The 20,619-nt window shown below is 36.6% G+C and overlaps 1 protein-coding gene and 1 long non-coding RNA gene across 7 annotated transcripts in view; both read right to left on the bottom strand.

Moving 5' to 3' along the window:
- Positions 1 to 20,619, bottom strand: part of LOC5566219 (hepatic leukemia factor) — a 536,770-nt gene that overhangs the window by 177,001 nt on the left and 339,150 nt on the right. The window lies entirely within an intron of this gene.
- LOC110675635 lies at positions 5,404 to 20,234 on the bottom strand. The gene is made up of 3 exons (XR_002499668.1): positions 20,132 to 20,234; positions 8,412 to 8,415; positions 5,404 to 5,413 (listed from the first exon to the last, which is right to left on the bottom strand). It is a non-coding gene; the product is annotated as an uncharacterized LOC110675635 (long non-coding RNA).

Here is a 20,619-nt window from a genome sequence, read left to right as displayed (position 1 = left end):
CTCACTTCTTCCAAATCAGTCTCCCAGGCATTTTCGAAAACGTTCTCTTGATTGAGAATATTTTCGAAGTCCTGAGTGACTTGATTTTCAATTGGACTAGTAAGTCCTTAATTAAAATTGTGCGCACTTTCAAACTGCATAGCAAGTTTTTGAGCTTTTTCGCAATTAGTTAGTAATAATTTATTTTCCTCTTTCAATGCCGGTATTGGCTTCTGAGGTTTTTTCAAGATTTTAGATAATTTCCAAAAGGGCTTAGAGCCAGGGTCCAATTGAGAAATTTTATTTTCAAAATTTTTGTTTCTTAAATCTGCAAAACGTTTCTTGATTTCTTTCTGCAAATCCTGCCATATAATTTTCATAGCAGGATCGCGAGTGCGTTGAAATTGCCTTCTCCTCACGTTTTTAAGACGGATCAAGAGTTTAAGATCATCGTCTATAATCACGGATTCAAATTTTACTTCACATTTTGGAATTGCAATGTTTCTGGCTTCAACAAAGGAATTTGTTAAAGTTTCAAGAGCATAGTCAATATCAATTTTAGTTTCTAAAGAAATGTTAACATCAAGATTAGAGTCAACATACGTTTCATATATATTCCAGTCGGCTCGTAAATAATTGAAAGTGGAGCTGATAAGATTGAGAATTGCTTCATGCGATATTTGAAATGTAACAGGGACATGATCAGAATCAAAATCAGCATAAGTAACTAATTGGCTACAAAGATGACTAGAATCGGTTAAGACCAAGTCAATCGTAGATGGATTTCTAGAAGAGGAAAAACATGTAGGGCTATCAGGGTATTGAATTGAGAAATATCCTGAAGAGCACTCATCAAATAAAATTCTGCCGTTGGAATTACTTTGAGAATTATTCCATGACCGATGTCTGGCATTAAAGTCACCAATGACAAAAAATTTTGACTTATTGCGAGTCAATTTTCGCAAGTCAGTTTGAAGCAAATTAACTTGCTGTCCAGAGCATTGACAACGAAAATAACTGTTTTGCCCATCTCTAGTCAGTTGCTCCTCAAGGAGTTGTACCGAAAAAGTTTATAAAGATTCGAATCATAAAACCTGTAAACTTCTTTAGGAGTTTGTCGGAAACTCACTTAGCAAAATATACCATGGATTTTTGTTTATATTTCTCAGAAATAATTTAGAGAACTTTGCCGCACGTTTTTCCAACATTTTGTATTTGTTTGAAAACCCTGCCAAAAAAAAAAAACGACAATATCTGTCCTTCGCAGATCGCAATAAAAATTCAAAACAATACTTATCTAAAATTTTCATGTGTTTCTGGTTGTCTGTCAGTTTCGCGAAGTTCTTTTTGCTTCCATGGTCAGCAGTCAAATGATTTCTTTACACTCATCCGTTACTGTCACCCTGAGAGAGAGAGGAGACAGCTGGCTAAGCTTGCAAGCTCCGAAAAGTCAAGGGATCCTATCATTAACTGTCATTGGAAAACCCGCACATTCGGAGGGTAGAACGTGAAAAAGCGTCAAAATTTAAGTAAACGTAATTAAAATTTCTAGGTGTATTTCGATGATTGCAGCTTTTTAAAAGCAGAATACCTAAATATAGTTGTATGTTGGTGATTTGCCATATATTTTTCTGTATTCATACCCTTTTTCATAGTAAACAACATGAAGTAAGTATGATTTTGACCAAAATAAGTTCATCTGACCATTGTGCACTACCCAAGAATTGAAAAAGAAGTCAAAGGAGGCTAGAAAACATGTCTATCTCCTTTGTCTCAGCTGTCACCTTCCACACGAAATACGAGCGGTAGAATAAATGTCGAGAAACACAAAAACTGTAGAATGAATGTCATCTAACACGATGATATTTTCTAAAATCATGAATTTTGCATAAATTTCAGAAATGCATAATCAAGAATAGTTTAATATTACTCGTTATGTCAAATGTGATACACATACAATGAAAGCAGCTCTTATTACAAAAAACGATAGTAATAAAAAAACCGTTTTCTGGTGACGTCATCGTGGTCAGCTGCATTCAATTGACATTTTTCTGTCATACGTTCGTTTGATTGCTCGTTTTGTGAATGCAGATGGCTGTCGAATTTCAACTGCCGTGATTGCTTACACCACTGGCCTGGGGATTCTGGATCGTCCGGGAATCGAAAACAGACCAACTCAGAATGATATCAATAGGCAAAGAAAGTCTCCGCCTTCTAACAATGGGAACTTAAACGTCACACCAACAGATAGCATATGAAGGACCCCATATCGTAAAACTCATATCCTACTAGATCGAAAGTATAAGAAGGAAACTCCTCCTTCATACGATTCCCTGCGAACCTAATGAAAGTTCAAACCGTTGGTATTATCGTCGTTTGGGCGTCCATCGTTCGTCATCTGAATCAGCACCACGCGAGGCACGTGTGTCGCGTGGAATTTCAACGTGGCTCCGATTCCAAGACGTTCCTGCTACTGCTGCTGCTGTTGGCAATTCCAAAGATGCAAAGGAACACGAGGTAAGAGTTGATTGAGATTCGTTTCCTACGAAACAAGACTTTCTTTGTTGCTGTTACTCGCTACGTAGGAGTAGAAAAAGCTGAGTCCTGTCGTCGATGCCATGTGAGTTGAGCGGGCAAGAAATGGCCTTGTACAACTTTGACCAAGCGAATAACTCGACATATAACTGCCGGATTTGAAATGCTCCAGCGGGGTGAAGGCTCCCCGAAACCAAAACAGAGTGCAACTATGACTGTGAACTTCGGTGCGGATTGCATTCTTCGCTTTCGATTTGGTGTTTTATTTTGAGACATTCCCTGTTTGGTTTGGTTTTCGGAGGCCGCAATAACTGCGCGGCTACATTGTCAGAGACAAGAGAGCGACGAGAAAGGATCAGATTACGGCGCGCTCATTCGCTGCAGGCATTTTTCCTTTCGTCACGACCGACGGAGAGTTCCGATGACAACAAAAAAAAAAATCGAAGCTCAGATTAGGACTTTTAAACAGCACTTTGATTGGACAGGTGAATAAATCATGCCTCGATTTTGTATTGAGGTTTTCAGAGATATGAAAGATATTTGCACATAAACTACTCAGAGAATGTCTTTCAAAAAACTATTTGTTTTTCTTCTGAAAATTTGCAAAATAAAAATTTTTAAGAGACTTGGTTATTTAGCTTCTGACTCTACATTCGTAGAATGATCCAAATCCGAGTTCTGAATGAAAATATGATCGGTGTTCCTAAAGATAATGCTCGGACAAAATACAATAAAAAATTGCAAAAAAATATTGTGTAAAATTTGCAAAACACGATTTACAACTTGTTGCATATATAACTATTTGATTTGTTTTTTAATATGTAAGATTGTTTGTTGTTGATATTATTTTCAATTTAACAAATTTATTCATTACATTAAATTTTCAAAATTCATTTTGAATTCAAACGATTTTTTTTTATTTTTTTATTTATCAGTGTTATTTTAATGTTTTATTTGATGTTTACATTTCAATTTCATCTCTAATTGATCATCTAGCTGTTGAAACGAAGAAAAACACCATTGTTCCTTTAACTTGAGGACCTAGCGAATTTCGCTAACCTCTATAATTGGATTACTTTCTCCCGCTCCAAAAAATCTTCCATCCTTAAGCAAAACTGCAATCACGCCAATGTCGGTGCCTTATCAAATTCAGCAGAGCCCCATTCACCCGCAGCCATAATGTCAGAACTGTCCAAATTAAAAGTCAATTGTGGGACCCTTTCGTTTTCGTTTAGGATACTTTTTCTGCGGTCCACGCCGAAAACCTGCCGATGTGCGACAAGATAAACTCCCATTATCTGCTGCGGCTGTTAAATTCAATTGGACACAATGGCGACGAAACAAAAAAATTAAAATTGTATGAGACACTGGATGAAAAACTAAAGCCCCAGTGGAGCCAGTGATAAATCTTTCACTTGTTCGGGGTCCTTCCGTTTCTCCCCTGCTTCCCCACCCCATCACAAACAAGATACAATGGCGGCCCCCGAAAATGTGAATGTACTTTTTCGGCCATTCAACGGGCCCCCAGACAGTGAAAGACCCCGCAAGAGATCCGCCGAAAAGCCAAAATTTTACTTTTTAAATCCAGCTTTTCAACGGTCTCGCGCTGGCCGGCCACTATCTCCGGTTCTCTAGGCGAGGAGAAAGAAAGCAACGGAAAAAGAGCAACCCGTCAAAATAAAAGCCCCATTAAGCAGCACAGACACACACACGCAGACACAGACATACAGAAGAGAAAGATCAGTAGTGGTCCAAACGGCGTTGGTCAGCTGAATTCGGCGAAAACGACCCAACTGGACTTGGACCAGCGAGCGAAATTTGGGGAGGAAGTGCAGAGGAAAATCAAATTCAACCCCTCGGCGGGTTTTGCTGGCCGTGGCATGGTCGTTCGTTCAACCAGAGAAGCGCACAGTGGCGTGCCTTCGTGAAAAGGTCGGAAAAAATCTGAAAAATGTTCCAAATTGATCAAAAACTTCCTGTAAGAGCTGGAGTTCCACACGTCAGCATTTTAAGTCGAATTTTGTATAATGTTTTCACATCGGACTTACCCGAGTTACCCCAGGAATGTCAAAAATCTTTGTTTGCAGATGACACAGGCCTCTCCGCCAAAGAACGTAGCATGCATGTCATCTGTAGTAGATTTCCAAAAAAAAATTTGATATTTTTTCTGCATACTTCTGCAACATGAAAGATTTCTCTTAATGCGTCCAAAGCTCAACTTATATTTGAAACCTTCAAGTAGACATGTTGTCACGATGAGGGGAGGTTCCGATAAATTGTTCTGATGAAGTTTATTATCTAGGGCAAATTTAACTTTCAAACATCACATTGAGGACATTCAAGTCAAATGAAGCAAATATAGAAAATGTCTGTATCCACCTATAAATAGAAAATCAAAACTTTGACTTAAGGACAATTTTTTGATCTTCAAACAAATTTTCAGGTCAGCCATATTGTATGCTATACCAATATAGACTAGCTGTTGTAATACCAAAAAGAAAGCTCTGCAGTGGTTTCAAAATAACATTTTGAAAATGATTCTGAAGCTCCCTCCCTGGCATAGTACTAATGAGTTACACAGAATATCGAACGTTGAAACATTGAGATTTCATCCAACCTTGCGCCACTGTGCAGCGCAGCGAAGCTTCGAAGATTTACGTACCAGAAAAAATAAAAATTAATTTACACAAAACTACCGAAAAAAAAAACTGAGCCAAGCTGACTCAAGCGGGAAGTGATCGCCAACAGTGCCAGCAGACGACCGACGGTTTGCCAGGCCCGAAACAACTTTCGATTTCATTTGGTAAAAGTGAAATTTTCGGGGCTGTCGAGCATAGTCGGCACTCGGCGTCCGTCATCTGCGCACCGCACTTTCTTCCGCGCGTATACACACTATCTCCTTCTCTTTCTCTGTGGTCCGAGATTTGGAGGAAGGTTTTGCGACACAGACCCCTGTTCGGAACGGGTTTTTCGATGGTTCCACAGTTGGTGGTGTTGCAAATGGACGTAGGGTTAGTTTGCGTGCATGTGGTGGTGGGATGAAGGTTGTGACTAAATTTAAAGTTTGATGTGCTATTAACCATCGCACGAACAAATCTACTAAGAATTAAAATTTATTGTTCAAATTTCAAATGTCGCGTACAAGTTTCGTGACGTTCTACCTTTGAGAAATATTTGTTGTAATATGGTTGCAGCCACGAACAAATATAATCTCTAAATTCACAACTTTCTTGGAGGTACGACTGTTATGTTGATGTTTGAGGTTATGGCTTTCAGTCTTAAATAAAACTCAAAAACGGATTTTTGCTTACATCCGACGTTTCGGACACATGTATTGTGCCTTTTTCAAGGATTAGCTGTGTTCCGTTTTATCGTTTGCCCACAGCATAGGCAACATTTGTCCAACAGCATAAAACGAATTCCCCGTTCGGGTACTATACGGGAGTAGAAATCCGAAAACGACCCGGATCGTTTTCGGATTTCTACTCCCGTAGAGTAAAGTGGGGCAAAAGTTCGAGTGGGGTAAGAGTTTCTTTTTAAGATTTCTTGCTCAATTCAAAACAAACCTTATAAATGTTATGATGGTTCGAATGCTTTTCAAGTAAGAGACTTTCAATCCAAAAATCATAAAAATTTATTGAGATTTGGAAAAGTTATGGCTGTTTGTTGTTTTTCGACGTGAATATTGTAATTTTTGGTCAAACTTTCGTTGCATGGAACCAATTGAAGACAAAATCTTTTTCAATATTTTATGTAAGGGCGTTTCTAGGCCTATCATAAGGTTGCTTTGAGGTGTATTAGTTTTTGCATAAATGCTTGAAAACAATTTTTGGCCCATAGTGGGGCAAAAGTTCGAATCAGCGGGGCAAAAGTTCGACCCATATATAAAATCACGGAAAAAATTGCAAGTTGTCTAAAATCCACATATTATCTTCAAATTTAGTAAAATTTGTCTGATCGTGTGAAAACTGTCACCAAAATTTAACATTTCCACTTAGTTTTGCGAAAAACTGCTATTTTTTTAGTATATTACAATCAACCCGGTTTTCAGCAATTTTTTGATGAAAATTTAGTGAGTATTTTTCGTCAAACTTAAGTTTACGGCTGGTATAAAGTATGCCTGTCATAAATGGATCGATATTTTGTGTTTTAGTCAGCGAACTTTTGCCCCACACTAGATTCGAACTCTTGCCCCACCGGTGGGGCAAAAGTTCGAATAAGACAATCAATTTTGAAACTGTTGTAACTAAAAATGGGTAAATATTTTGACACAAGTTTGTTCAGCAAAATTATAGCCAATATGTTGAAAGTTCACTGTATGGTATTTGTTTTGTTTTAATTGCTTTTGTTTTCCTGGAAACTTTGATTATACCACTAAGGTCGAACTTTTGCCCCACCTTACTCTATAGTACCCGAACGGGGAATTCGTTTTATGCTGTTGGACAAATGTTGCCTATGCTGTGGGCAAACGATAAAACGGAACACAGCTAATCCTTGAAAAAGGCACAATACATGTGTCCGAAACGTCGGATGTAAGCAAAAATCCGTTTTTGAGTTTTATTTAAATTCACAACTTCCTTCCAAAAAAGTGAGGCTACAAACAATTTCTAAACGTGGAAAAAATGGAAGGAGAAGCTCGCATTCTTCCAAAAGGGAAATATATAATATGAAAAATTGAAATCATTTCTTTGTTTAATCAAATTTTAAGAGCGAAAAATCGAAGCAGCGTCTAGCCTAGGCTTTACGATTCAAACTATGAAGCAAAGTGTTACGCCAATTGTAGTAAATATTTGGTGGATGTAGGTTGAAGATCTTAAACTCCATCAGAAGCATCAAGGTGCAACAATATTGAAACTATGTGAAAATTCAAAACTTATGTTTACTGTCCGTGTGGCAACCTTTCCAAAAACATGGTTAGACATGAGAAGATTTCAAAAACTTTAGTCAGTGTCATGGGTGTCCATGTTACGAATCACAAATATGGCATGATTGGTAAAGAATCTTCCCACACTAAAGATGTAGGGGAACTTACGAATTGTCGGCAGCCTAAGCAGCTGAACTTTTAAGAGGGCAATTTTACGCAACAATAGAGCACAACAATTAGCAGCAGGCACCTCAACTACACTTGAGCACTCTTCATTTGTTTATTATTATACACAAAACACTATTTTATTCTCTTAATCTTCTATATTTCCTCACCAAAGTTACGAGGCACTTGTTCTTTTATCGGCAATGCAATTACTATTGTCGACAACAAAAATGTTCACTTCGGCAATCCAAAACTGCGCAAAAACTAGTTTATGTATTGGTAACATTTCGTATTTGTTGACAAATCCTGAAATTAAACGTCACTCATGATGTTCTACTCGTTGAAAGGGCCAATGCAGAAAAATACAGACAACACTGACAACAGAATTGCAGTTATAAATAGAATAGCAGAGAGTCAAATTGAATACACAACGCCACTAAATTTATGCAGACTAAGGCACCGTCCACAAATTACGTAACGCTCTAGGGGAAAGGGGAGTAGACTCAAACGTTGCGGCTCAAACACAAAATTTATTTTTTTCATGCAAAGACCGTTGCGGAGCGGGGAATGGTCAAAAATTGTACATTTTAACGTTATGTCATAAATGGACGCTGCCTAATTTCGTTTTCATTTATTTTATCGAATATTTTTTGTATTCAATCTCACAATGGCAGCATTTCGGCTGTAAAAATTGCTATGTCATGGTCTTGCAGCAAGTGCAAATCCAGCCTAGAAGTTGCAGCGTGACGTCATGGTTAATTGATTCATAATGTTGTGCTCTGCAAGAAAAATCCACGGAACACGATTAACGATGAATTTCAGAGTTGCGTTTAAATGGGTTACATGCATGCCCCTATTCGCTACTCACACTACTGTTTGTTAGGGTGCCGGCTTATCTTTCAAAACCTTTCAAAACCAAATATTCTTATGAATTAGAATCAGATTAGAAGAGAAAACTCAAAGTTTGAGCCAAAAATATTAAGATTTAAAGGGGCAAGCGTCTTGAAGGTAAATTTTCAAATTATAAAAAATGGCCTTCAGTGAAGTCAGCATAACTTCGGTTATTTCTAACCAATTTTGAAACTTTCAGCACCATTATCTTAAAATCTAAATTTATGAAAACTTTGAAGAACATCAATTTTGTGTAAAATCAAAACTAGTTTCAATAAAAAGTAGATTACTCCAAATGTTTCTTCATTTTACTAAAATAATATCTTTGTTTGACCATAACTTCATGAATACTCAACCGATTTCCAATCTTTTTGCATGGTTTTGAAGCTTACTTAATTAATTACATACTTTTTATTCGACACATTTCACTAAAAAAATATTTATTTAAAAAAAACATGATTTCTTAACGAAAAACGTCAGTTTTTTTAAATTTTTGTCAGTTAAACAATATTTTTAAAGCTGAAACTGGTTTTCCTCATTTGACAAACCATTGAAAAGGACTTGCCAACAACTTTAAAATAATTTTGAAACAATAATATTTTTGCTCATGTTAAAATACCATTTGCACTATTCAACTCGTAATTAAAATAAAATGCTTTATAAACACAAGTTAAATAGAAAAAATGCAATTTTTGGCGAAAAAAACATAAATAATCCAAAGAAATTTCATTTTTTCTTTAAAAAATCATGTTTTCGAGTAGTTTTTGTTACAAAACTAAGCCAAAACCATTTTTTAGAAACATATGTTGTATGAACAGTATGGAAACAACTATTTTTTGCTTCAAAAACATGCACAGTCGAAGCTCGTTTTAACGACCACTTTAAAAGCGACAAAAGCTCTCTATAGTGACATTTTTCGGTCCCTTGAAAAAGATTTTAATGTTATCACTATTCTCTATAACGACATTTCTCAATTACGACGCTCCCTTGCCATGTCGTTATAACAAGCTTCGACTGTGCAAATATTTGAAATAGGTTGAGGATTTATGAACTTATGGTCAATCAAATATGAATTTTCCAGTAAAATGAAGAAAAATTTTGAGAAAACTACTTTTAACAAAGATTTGTTTCGATTTAAGACGAATTTGATGTTATACAAAGTTTTCATAAATTTAATTTTGAAAATAATTATGCTAAAATTTTTGAAATTGGTGAGAAATAATCGAAGTTATGGTGACTTCACTGAAGGCCATTTTTATAACTTGAAAATTCACCTTCAAGACTCATGCGCCACCCCTAAATTAGTAATAGGATAAGAGATAGAATTTAAGTAAAGTACATAATATTAAAATTTCAGTCTGTGTGACCTGTAGTCAAAGACGGTGAATAAATAAATATATATATATTTTTTTCTATCTTTGTTAACGAGATTTTTAGCCCTGGGCTAGTTCATCTCGGGACCAACGGCTTTACTTCCCTTCCGAAGGAAGTCGTCACTGATTTTTTTTTAAGTGACTCTCTCGGGGATGGGAATGGGATTGAACCAGGTCCTCAGCGTGAGAGGCGTGTGTTCTAACCACTACACCAGGTCCGTCCCCAAAAATAAATAAATAAAATAAATATTTAAATCTTAATATTTTTGGCTCAAACTTTGCGCTTTCTCTTCTAATATGATTTGAATTCATAAGAGCACACGAATTTTCGGTTTTGAGAACATTTGGAAAATAAGCCGCACCCTAGTGTCTATGCGTAAAAAATCACTTAAAGGTTACGCGAAATTGAAAATTCTACAGGCTATTTTTACATATTTTTACATTCATATTATTCTCAGTGTATGAGAAAATCAGAATAGGCCCTTTGCAAATCAATGCACTTATGACTTGACACAAAAACATCATCCTCTGATTGCCCAACGTATTTTGACAGCTACTAAAGGTACGCTGCATTTTTGTTTATCTTACACGAAAATACTCACACAGATAAAATAGTTTTGAAAATTCTTCAGATTTGTACTGAAATCGGAATATAAATTCAATTTATTCAATCGGATTGTTTAGGGGTATCCACATTTTTACATATCATGATTCTACGTTAAAAATTGAGCCAGAATCCAAAATTTCATATTCTTCTGTGCCCTGGAAATACTTTTAAAATACATTTGAAGTTAGTATGGAAATCGCTTTTGAATCATTTCTCGGCAAATGTTACTACGGGACGAGCTGTCATTATGTAAATTGGAATGCCATTGAGTCTACAGATTTAAACCTTCATTAATAATTTATAACGTCGCTTAAATTTCATCATCAAAATGTCGAATTGTCATGTTCCGACATGCAGGAGCAAATTATATTCGAAGAAACCCTAAAACAGAACCATGTGAACCGGTACGTTCCATAGATTTCCAACGATCAATGTGCAGAGAAACCGATGGCTAACATTTTTGGGCTAAAACTTGAAAACAAATACCACGAATCTTTTCGTTTGTTCCAAGTACGTCTGAGAATCAGATAGTAGGACCAGGACCATAGCGGAAGAAAATAAAGAAAATCCTGATGTAAGATTTGAACAACTATCGAAGGTTAAATTACACTGAACAATAAACAACAAGCAAATGCACTTTGTGTTATTTATTTTATTACACCTATCTAAAATATCGAAAGGGTCGATCGAAAATCTTTGTACAGCTTTAAACATTTCAGTATACTCAACTCAAAACCGACCTCAATGTCACTCCCACTCCTTTGTATTTGGGCCCCTTTTGTGAATTAGACATTCGGTCAAATTTCAGAAATTATATCGGATTCAATTCCTGCATTCCGTACAATAAGGCCTTTCTATGTACATTTAGTAAATATATTCTTGTATGTAAAAAAAAAAAAAAAAAAAAAAAAAATAAAAAAAAAAAAAAAAAAAAAGCCATTGGTAGCCACGCGTGTAGCTCGTTGTTTCTGAGCAAATAAAAGAATAAGCATCCAAACCAACATCACGGACAGGTAAATAATGATCCTTTCTTCCACATAGTGTTGTTAAATACCATGAAAATCCATTCAAATGTTTCTGAGCAACGAGCTACACACATGGTTACCAATGGCTTTTAGGGCGAGATCAGAAGTTATGCGAGAAATGCAATGAATAATCTTCCAATCGGATACGTTACAAATTATGCTGCTAAGCCATCGATATTTTGTTATCCTAAATACCTAAATTTACTTAAATTGCATTAAAATATAACAAACGCTATGCAAATCCAGAAAAAGTTCATAACTATCTACTAATACTAATGCACAGTCGTGAATAGCATACCTTCTATAGCTGTCAATATACTTCGCTGATTGCCTGTAGAACAACAGGAGTGTTGCCAAAATAGTTTACCTATTGAAAGACGTATATTTTATATGTTTCTCAGTATATTGAAGTTTATGCACTACAATCTTCAGATAAGGAAAGCATTGAAAGACTCACTTATTACCAATGAATGCTTTGTTGCCGAATTCCAATGCATTAATTAGTTGTTTTCGATTTTTTCAATGAATTTAAATTGTGAATAAAAAATACACCGCAATTGAATACGGTTTTCTGGCAACCTATTCCCGTAATAAAAAGTGATTGCCGAGGAAAGCAAAGTGCATTAATTTTAATTTGTGATTTAAAGCATGAAAATTCAGTATTTTTGAGTGTTCTATAGACAAATCAAAAGTTTAATAGTGCATGAGTGATCGGTGCGTAGCTTGTGTGACAAATTGGTATTGGAGCGGAGAATTGGACCTTTCAAAGTGGTGCGTTTTTCTTAAGCTGTTCTTGTGTTGTTTTATTCGGCAGTTCACGAATGACGATAATTTCGTATGCATTTATTTCATTCAATGATTAAACCCATGTTATATCATATTTTTGTGAAAGATAAGGTTTACATGGTAGCTTATAGTTCAAGGAATATATTGAGTACATTGAAGGTAACTCTTGTTCCGTAGAAAAATCTTAACAAGGACGATAAGTTAGTGCTGCCGAAAATACCCTCAGGGTGCCGAAGCCATCATTTACCCTATATCATGTAAAAAAAGTACCAAAAATCGAAAACTTCTCTTGCTGATTTCAGAAAGTTGTTGTTTGTTATTTATTTTAAAATTTGGGCCAAATTTCGTTCACACTTAACACCAGGCTTCTTTCTTGCTCTTGACTTATCCTCTTTCTTCCCCGTATAATGATCAACTACAAGAGAAAAGCAATTTTACCCACACACAAACTGAGCGTACGTACTCTGCAGGATGGAGAGTTTACACGTTTGTGTTTGCTTATTTTCATTGCAAAAAAAATGATTGACACAATGTATTAAATAGTAATGATGGCTAAAGCACTCAAAAATAACAAGCAAAACGGATTTACTGTTTCGCCTTATATTCCGCATATGTGGAGGACTTGATCCACAGAGCAATTGATCATTCTCTGAGTAAATTTTAGTGGTTTTTCTTGAAAATCACTTTAAAAACACTCGGCTTCGGAATTTGAGACAAAATGAATTTTCAATATTTAGAATTGGAATACTCGCTCTTCAAATGGTCAAGAGAACGATAATATTTCAACAGGTTAAAACATACATATTGCAGTTATTACTGAAACCTATTAGATACCTAGCGCAAAACTCGAAAGAACTCTAAATATTTTCGTAAATCTGGATCTAAAGTTTTTTGTAGATCTAGAGTTGTAATGTCAATAATGATTACAACTGCGTTGCAAAAATCTCAAATTCTCAAATCTCATGCTTGAGATTTTTCACGCTTGAGTTGTAGCTCACACAACAGCCGAAAAACATGCATGAATTGGCTCATTGGTTTATATATCAACAGTTTGTTTACGCAAAGCACTGATTTTGTATCAAAATCTCAAAACTACAAGATTCCCTGGACATCAATACATGTTATCATAAGTAATAAATTTTATTTCTCATAGCTACCAGACAAGTCGTGGTGCGCAAATTACTTACTCATATTTGGTTTATTATCCTAATGAATTGGTTCAACTTCCAGAAGCATCATGAAGTCTGCATATCGGAAACGCTAGCTTATTCACCGCTCTTCATATTTCAGCATGTCGTTCTTCTCCAGAAATCTTAATTAGTCCTTATTTTGGAGATTACTTAATAAACTTGAATTCATCATATCAAAAGAATTAAATTAATTTGAACATCTATATATGTGTCATATATAACTAAAATTTCTATTTTTGTATATTTCATTATAATTATTTCATTTATTATACCATATCTGATCATATTTATATTATTGTATGTGTTTTGGGCTGGGCTGGGACCACCAGGGCACCCAAATGAAGCGATTTGGACAGGGAGCTTGGGACTGCCTCCTCCCTGTTGTTAACATTTCGTGAATTGAGGGCGGGCTCTTCGACCCCATCTATTGGGAATATTCTGTCAATCGAGGGCTTGATTTTACAGTTGTTCGTGAAAGCTTTCTTCTGGAAGGAGATTCTCTTCCCCTGAAGCGGGTTTCGTGCAAGTGTCTCTGCTTGCGGGTCCGCACATCCATTTTTGGCCCTTCATACAGGAGAATGACTGCTCATGAACAACAGTTCAATCTTGATCAAATTGCTTTTCAGATTATTCCAGTGCTATAGGCAGATGCCTTGCTACAATAGATGGTAGAACCAAATCATCATCATCAAATCTCATGCGTGAGTTTTTCGAACCATATCTCAAATGAGTTTGCTCTCACAGGAGAAGTCAATGATTGAGATATAAGTGCGAGTTTACCAACACGTCAACCAAATACATAATTTTTTTCGCCGTCAGTTTTTAAAACTTTGTGGTGATATTGAATCACTGCTTAGTGGTTATAGTTTCATAGCTGCCTATTTATTTTTTAAACGCACTAGGAGTAAGTTCTCCAGCTTCAAACTGATTTGTGCAATTTGACCCCCAACTTAATACCGTTTGTAGACCAAAGGAAATTTCGATTACGAAAAGATCCTGGACTGACCGGGAATCGAACCCAGACACCTTCATCATGGCTTTGCTTTGTAGCCGCGGACTCTAGCCATTTGGTTTAGGAAGGCTCCTGTATAGATTTCCAAAAAATATTGAAAGCTGTAGGGCAAAACATATTGACGAATACCATAATTGCGTACTTTTACCTCGCAAATCAAAATCCAATGTGTCCCATGGTCTTAGAGAGCTGTATGACGAAAAAGAAATGTTCATCAAACTCACTGGATTTAAACCGTATTATTTTCTATTTCTAAATTATCTTGAAGCCAATGACCCGTGTATCACTTTATATAATGATAGGAAATTTAAATTAATTTCTTTTTTTTTATGTGAGGATGAGGCCTTCTGGAATAACGTCTCCGAAAAAAAAATAATTTGCTTATCTCAGTACGCACCAATCATTTAGAAATTATTTTGTGTTTGACAAAGTTGTATTGAAACATTTTCATAGACATCTATTTTTTACTGTTTTTAATGTGAGGTCATGAAAATAGTGTCATACTATTACATTTTAAGACATATCAAATGGCTATTGGCAACAGAAACTAAAATTGTGTTGCGTAACTTGAGCTCAAATCTAGCGGAGGCTTGACTCATATGATAAAGAAATTCCTCAAGCTAGGTGTATACTTAAACTTAGCATGCTGTTTCGCTCAAGAAAAGTAAAGAAATTTCCTACAGAGAGCCTTCTTTGAAATGGCTTTTCTTCTAAGCTGCACACTACGGTCAGAAAAATGTGATTTTATGGACCATTTATGGGAAGAAATTTTCCACGCATCGAGATAGGCGATTCCATTTCTTGGCAGTAGCAAACTAGCCTGTAGCGTGTGAATTTTATTTTTCTGGGGGGGGGGGCGGTTCCTCCTAGCTTCCCAGTATTAACGCCAATGGTTAAAACATGGAAATGGAAGAGGATTTCATATAAATATTATGATTTTGCAGATAAACAGTTTTTATGTAGATAAATGCAATCTTTTACTGAAAATTTTCAATCGCAAAAAAAATATTTTGTAAGAGTAGAATACCAGAAAATAATAAGAAAAATAACTGAAATATTGATAGGGTTGAACCATTTCACATGAAAACATTTCGCATAAGGCAGTTTCATGCATGAACAGGTAGCATTTTAAAAGAAGTCATATAGTTCTAACTATGCCGGCTTAGAGACAAAATGTCGAAATACAACACGTCGAAAGACAAAACGTCGAATGCAAAAATGTCGAATCCCAAAATGTCAAAAGGGACAAAACGACAGAAGGACAAAACGTTGAATGCATTAATTTATCAGGACTGGCTTGAAATAGATTTCCAGAAATCTGTTTTCACATTGTGATCAATTGGACATTTTTTGAAACATATTGAATTATTCATTCTTCCGGAAGAGAATCATTCTTCCCAGTACATCTCGTTTTCTTCCATTTTTTTTCCTTTCGACGTTTTGTCCGTTCGACGTTTGTCCTTTTGACGATAGTACAACTTAAACTGCCTTAGAAATATTTTTAAATGATTGGAATTTGGAAATAATCAACTTACGATTAGATTCACAATATGCGGAACCGTAAATTCGGGTAAAATTGATCACAGGTCATACAATTTTATTTCCCACTAAAACAGCCCCAGGTAGTAAATAAGCGTTGTTTGCCCTAAATATTGTCAAATTCTGTGTTGTGAAATATTTTTAAAATTAATGAATATTCATTTCTATGGAAAAAAATGTAAAATTCCAGAATCATGTTTGGAGTGGATTTGGCAGTCATTAGGAAAATCCATTGGAAATAGCTTAGATTTAGGCATTTTTCGCGATATTCCTTAAATTTGAGAATAATTGTTTCCTTAAATATTGTATTGTTAAGAATTTGGCAAGCATAATAGGATTTAGGGACCGAAAATTAGTTATGTAAAGTTGTTTTGAAAACTAACAATAATCGCATTGATAAGTGATCAATTTCACCCAAAAATGGTATCTCACATTTTTTAGAGAGCTTCGGAACATGCACCGAAGCTCATCGCCGTACTTGTTTTTATATTCAGTTTTTTTGGCATCGGCGTTATAAAAAACAGACATGGATCAGACCCAAAAATACGAAATTCAATGTTAGCTAAGTCAGTTCTATAATTTATAAAATCGTGTACTTTACCAGCTTAAAATACCCAATGGCATCGTTACCCTCGTGGCTTTGTTTTGTGCTGCCCACGAAAAACTTGAGACTTTTGCTGCTCTACAGCGAATACGGGATATTATCATGGGAAAAATTCTCACGCAATCTTTACACGCTCAAAAAAGCGTTCTGGAAAACGTGAACTGTCAAAAATACACCGTGAACTACCATAAATGATCTCGTATACATGATCTAGTTCCCGGTGTATTTTTGCTTGTTGACGAGTTCACGCCTACTGTTCACGGATACGAGAACGGATTTTTTTCTGTGTAAGGTATTTCGTAAAAAAATTTTGAACAGGACAATTTTCCTCTCATTCGGGAATTAAATGGGGTTCCTCTGGAATCTTTAGTAGAATTTGCGCAGAATTTTTACGAATCCGGGACTGCACTTTTGAAAACCTTGGGCAGGATTTCTAAATAAAACAAGATGAGAGGAGATACAGAAAAAATACTTTGAAAATGTCTAACAAAATTCAGAGGATGATTGTCATAAAATCATACGCACCATACTCACAGGGTTCGAGGCAGAATTTTTAAAAGAATTCGGGCTACATCCTGACAAAATCCTGACCATAGCTCTAACGGAATTTCCGGCAAGATTATCTGAGAAGCAAATATATTCTATTTCATTTAACCGCCACTCAATTTGTATCTGATATTTGACCCGCGATTCAAAATGGTTGGGCAGGCCTGTTCAAAAACTTTGCTTAAGGTTGTATATCATTACTTCCACATCTTGTTCTACATATGGAAAATTTGAACTGTCATAAGTTTCTCCACTATCATGTAGATATGTGTGTAGGTCTAGGACACTGAGGGTGCGCAGTTATTTTCTTGATAATGTAAAAAAAAGCTCAGAACAAAATGTTCAGAATAGAACGTATACGCTTGATGCTGAGATGTTGGCCGATGGGCCAGCATGTGGCGGTAGTGTGTAAACGTCAAACACAAATAACAAGAGCGCTGCAGGTGGTCGATTGACCATATATTCGAATCGATCGTCAAAAAGGTAGTCGATGGACAGCGATGAGAGTGTGATGTCTGTTTGTCTGGGCCTAAACTAATCAGTAACCGACCTTATCACCACAGGCTCCCTCTGAGAGACATCCGCAAATACTTAACTTCTGAACGTCCATTGCGGAGAGTAACTTGTAATGATTGTATGACACCATTCAGCTTTGAATACGCCATCGAAAGACTGGTTGTCAGAAACATCCAGGAAGATAACCTTTGAGTGAATGTTTACGACATATACATCCTAAAACATATTCATTAGGAGAAGCATACTCACTATTGAGTATACGAATTTCGATCACTAAAAAATCCTGAGATTTCGCAACAAAAATTATACAACCGATTTACTTCAGTGTTGATAAACTCACGCATGCAAAATTGCTTGCCGTCAAAAATGATTCAATCATCAAACCCATTGACAATCTGTCATAACCCAATGTTATTATTTACAATTCAAATGTTAGTTATATTTCTAGCAGAAAAACAAAGAATAAGTGCTTTGCGTGAAAAAAAAACTGTAGAAACACAAACCAACTTATGTTTTGTCCGTTGAGTTGCGTGAGCTACAACTCAAAATCTCAGGCAAGAGATATGAGAATTTGAAATTTTCGCTACGCTGATTTACTCCAATGGTGGAAAAAGATGAACTGAATCTGTTCATGCACTACAGAAAAATGCTACCACAACGGTGATTCCTTTTGTGCGATTGCGTTCTTGCTTTCTTTGCTCACGATCGCCCGAACACAAATACTGTAGAGAGCATCGCATCATTTTATTTTGACATGCACTCATGCAATCGATTTCCTGTGATATTTCTACAATAACACCATATATCGATCAGTTTGCTCAATACTGTCGTACATTAGTTTGTAATCTATTAATTATAATCACAATCCACTCAATTCTTTAAGAAATAGCTATGCACGAGAAAAAACAGCTGCGAACAAACTTAGCTCATCCAGCAATCACACTCATTTTACATTTGTTTTGTTCTGACTCTCCGGTGCAAGAATCTGTGAGCAAATCGATCGCTGTCGGTTCGTGAGCGTGTGAGCGTGTGAGCGTGTGAGCGTAAGTTCTGCTTAACAATGGTTCATTTTGCTAAATAACATGATGCTTTACAGCACTGTTTTACTCATATTTTCAGTAAGTCAGGAGGTCTAGAGTGACATTAAAACCTATGTTTTAGCGCGTTTTATTCAATAAAATATATATTTTAGTATATACTGATAATTAAGAATAAATCACAGTATACGCCAGTTCGACCAAAGAGATATCGATTTATGGACATACTGGAGAAACTGTATATAAAAATAGAGAAACCTAAAAATCCATCGAGTCATACAAAATATCCATTTCTGAAGAGTTGACTCTAATACTACCTTATGAATAGGAATCTATCAGAGACCGATGAAAACATCAATCACCGTTGATTATGCCGAAAATCACCAAACAATGCTCTTCTCACTTGACACCTCATAGCTTCGAGTGAAATCCGAATTAGCACAAAAACGTGCCCCCTTCAACGTGCCGATTCAACCTGTCCAGATGATAATGGTCCATTAGTTGAACTCTGTCTCCCAGCCGTCTGCTGTCTGAAAGCAGATCGTTCCGTTTTTTTTTGCTATTGTTCGGTGGGTAATCCGCCAGTGTTCCATCTGACCTGGCGGCATGCTGCCGAAGGTGGCCACAATTGAAGCTTTTGACGAATTCATCATATAATACATATCTTTTCTCTTCATAGTCATAGAAGAGGTTGACGCGGGGTTGAACAAAAGGTTTTCTTCTTCTAGGCATTAGATACGTCCCCACAGGGACAGAGCTTGCTTCTCACTGTTCAATGATCACTTCCATAGTTATCAACTGAGAGCTTCCTTTGCCAAAGTTGCCGTGTTCGCATCCATGTATCATAACTTGACCACAAGGCTAAGCAAGACCCCCGACAAAAGATGCTTAAACGATTAAAACTGACTTCGTCAGTCGGAACTGATTTGCGGTTCAAACTACGGGTCAAGAAGATTGTGATGGGTAGCGGAAGGGGATACCGCTACTGTAGTTTGGATTGATTTAAGCAGGGGTTTAACGAGAAGCAGCCCCCTGGTAGCTTTTAAGCTTGAACTTCAACCGAGCGGGAGATTAAAAATGGTCAGCAGCCATTTCACTTTTCTCTACGCACATTTCCACATTCATCGGATACGGAAGATAAGGGGTGGTGGTGAGACGGGGTACGATTTTTCGGCCATGTGCCGCTCGAAAGTATCCACACAGAGCAAAACTAGGCATAATCGGACAAGTTTGCTTTCCCCCCGAAGTCTCTTGATTGTGCTTGAGAGAGCATGCTGATAGCTCACGCACTGTTCGGTGTGCTTTTTTTCGGTGGTCGTAGACCTGTACGGTCTGCTCGAAGATTTTCGCCGCGTTTGCTCTGGGATAGCGACTCGAGTCGAAAATCACCGAATCTACCCTCTTACGCACTTTTTACCAGATGCGAATGATCTCGCGTCCCCGTCGCAGCAGCTCCAGCCACCCCGAGCAGAAGCAAAGTTCTGACCATCAAATCGAGATATTGATTTGATTGACATAAGAGATAAAAGATCTGAAGATAATATCTAAATTTTATTCCTGGAACTTCTAAGCCATATCAAAATTTGATGTTTGCAGATCAAATTAATAGCTCGCTGATATTGGTTAGATCTTACAAAAGCTAAATATGATATGCTAATGATATTCTAGGAGTAAATTTTAGATATCATTTTCAGATCTTTTATCTCTTATATCTATCAAGTTAATATCACTTTTAGATGTCCATATCAAAATTAGCTATTACTGAGCTTTTTTCACCTGCTCGGGACCTATAAGCCGAAAGCGTGGTTGGCAACAGGAGGCAGACCACGGTGGCTTTCTTTGTCTGCTGCTACTTCTGGTGGGCCTCTCACGCTTGGCTGCCCAAACTCAAGTGCGACTGTGTTGGTGTTGCGTGCAGTGCTCCGCACCGAAATTTTCGGGGATCACGCA

Source organism: Aedes aegypti, chromosome 2, assembly GCF_002204515.2.
Source record: "Aedes aegypti strain LVP_AGWG chromosome 2, AaegL5.0 Primary Assembly, whole genome shotgun sequence".
NCBI classification, from domain to species: Eukaryota; Metazoa; Arthropoda; class Insecta; order Diptera; family Culicidae; genus Aedes; species Aedes aegypti.
This window is presented reverse-complemented; position numbering and strand designations above follow the sequence as displayed.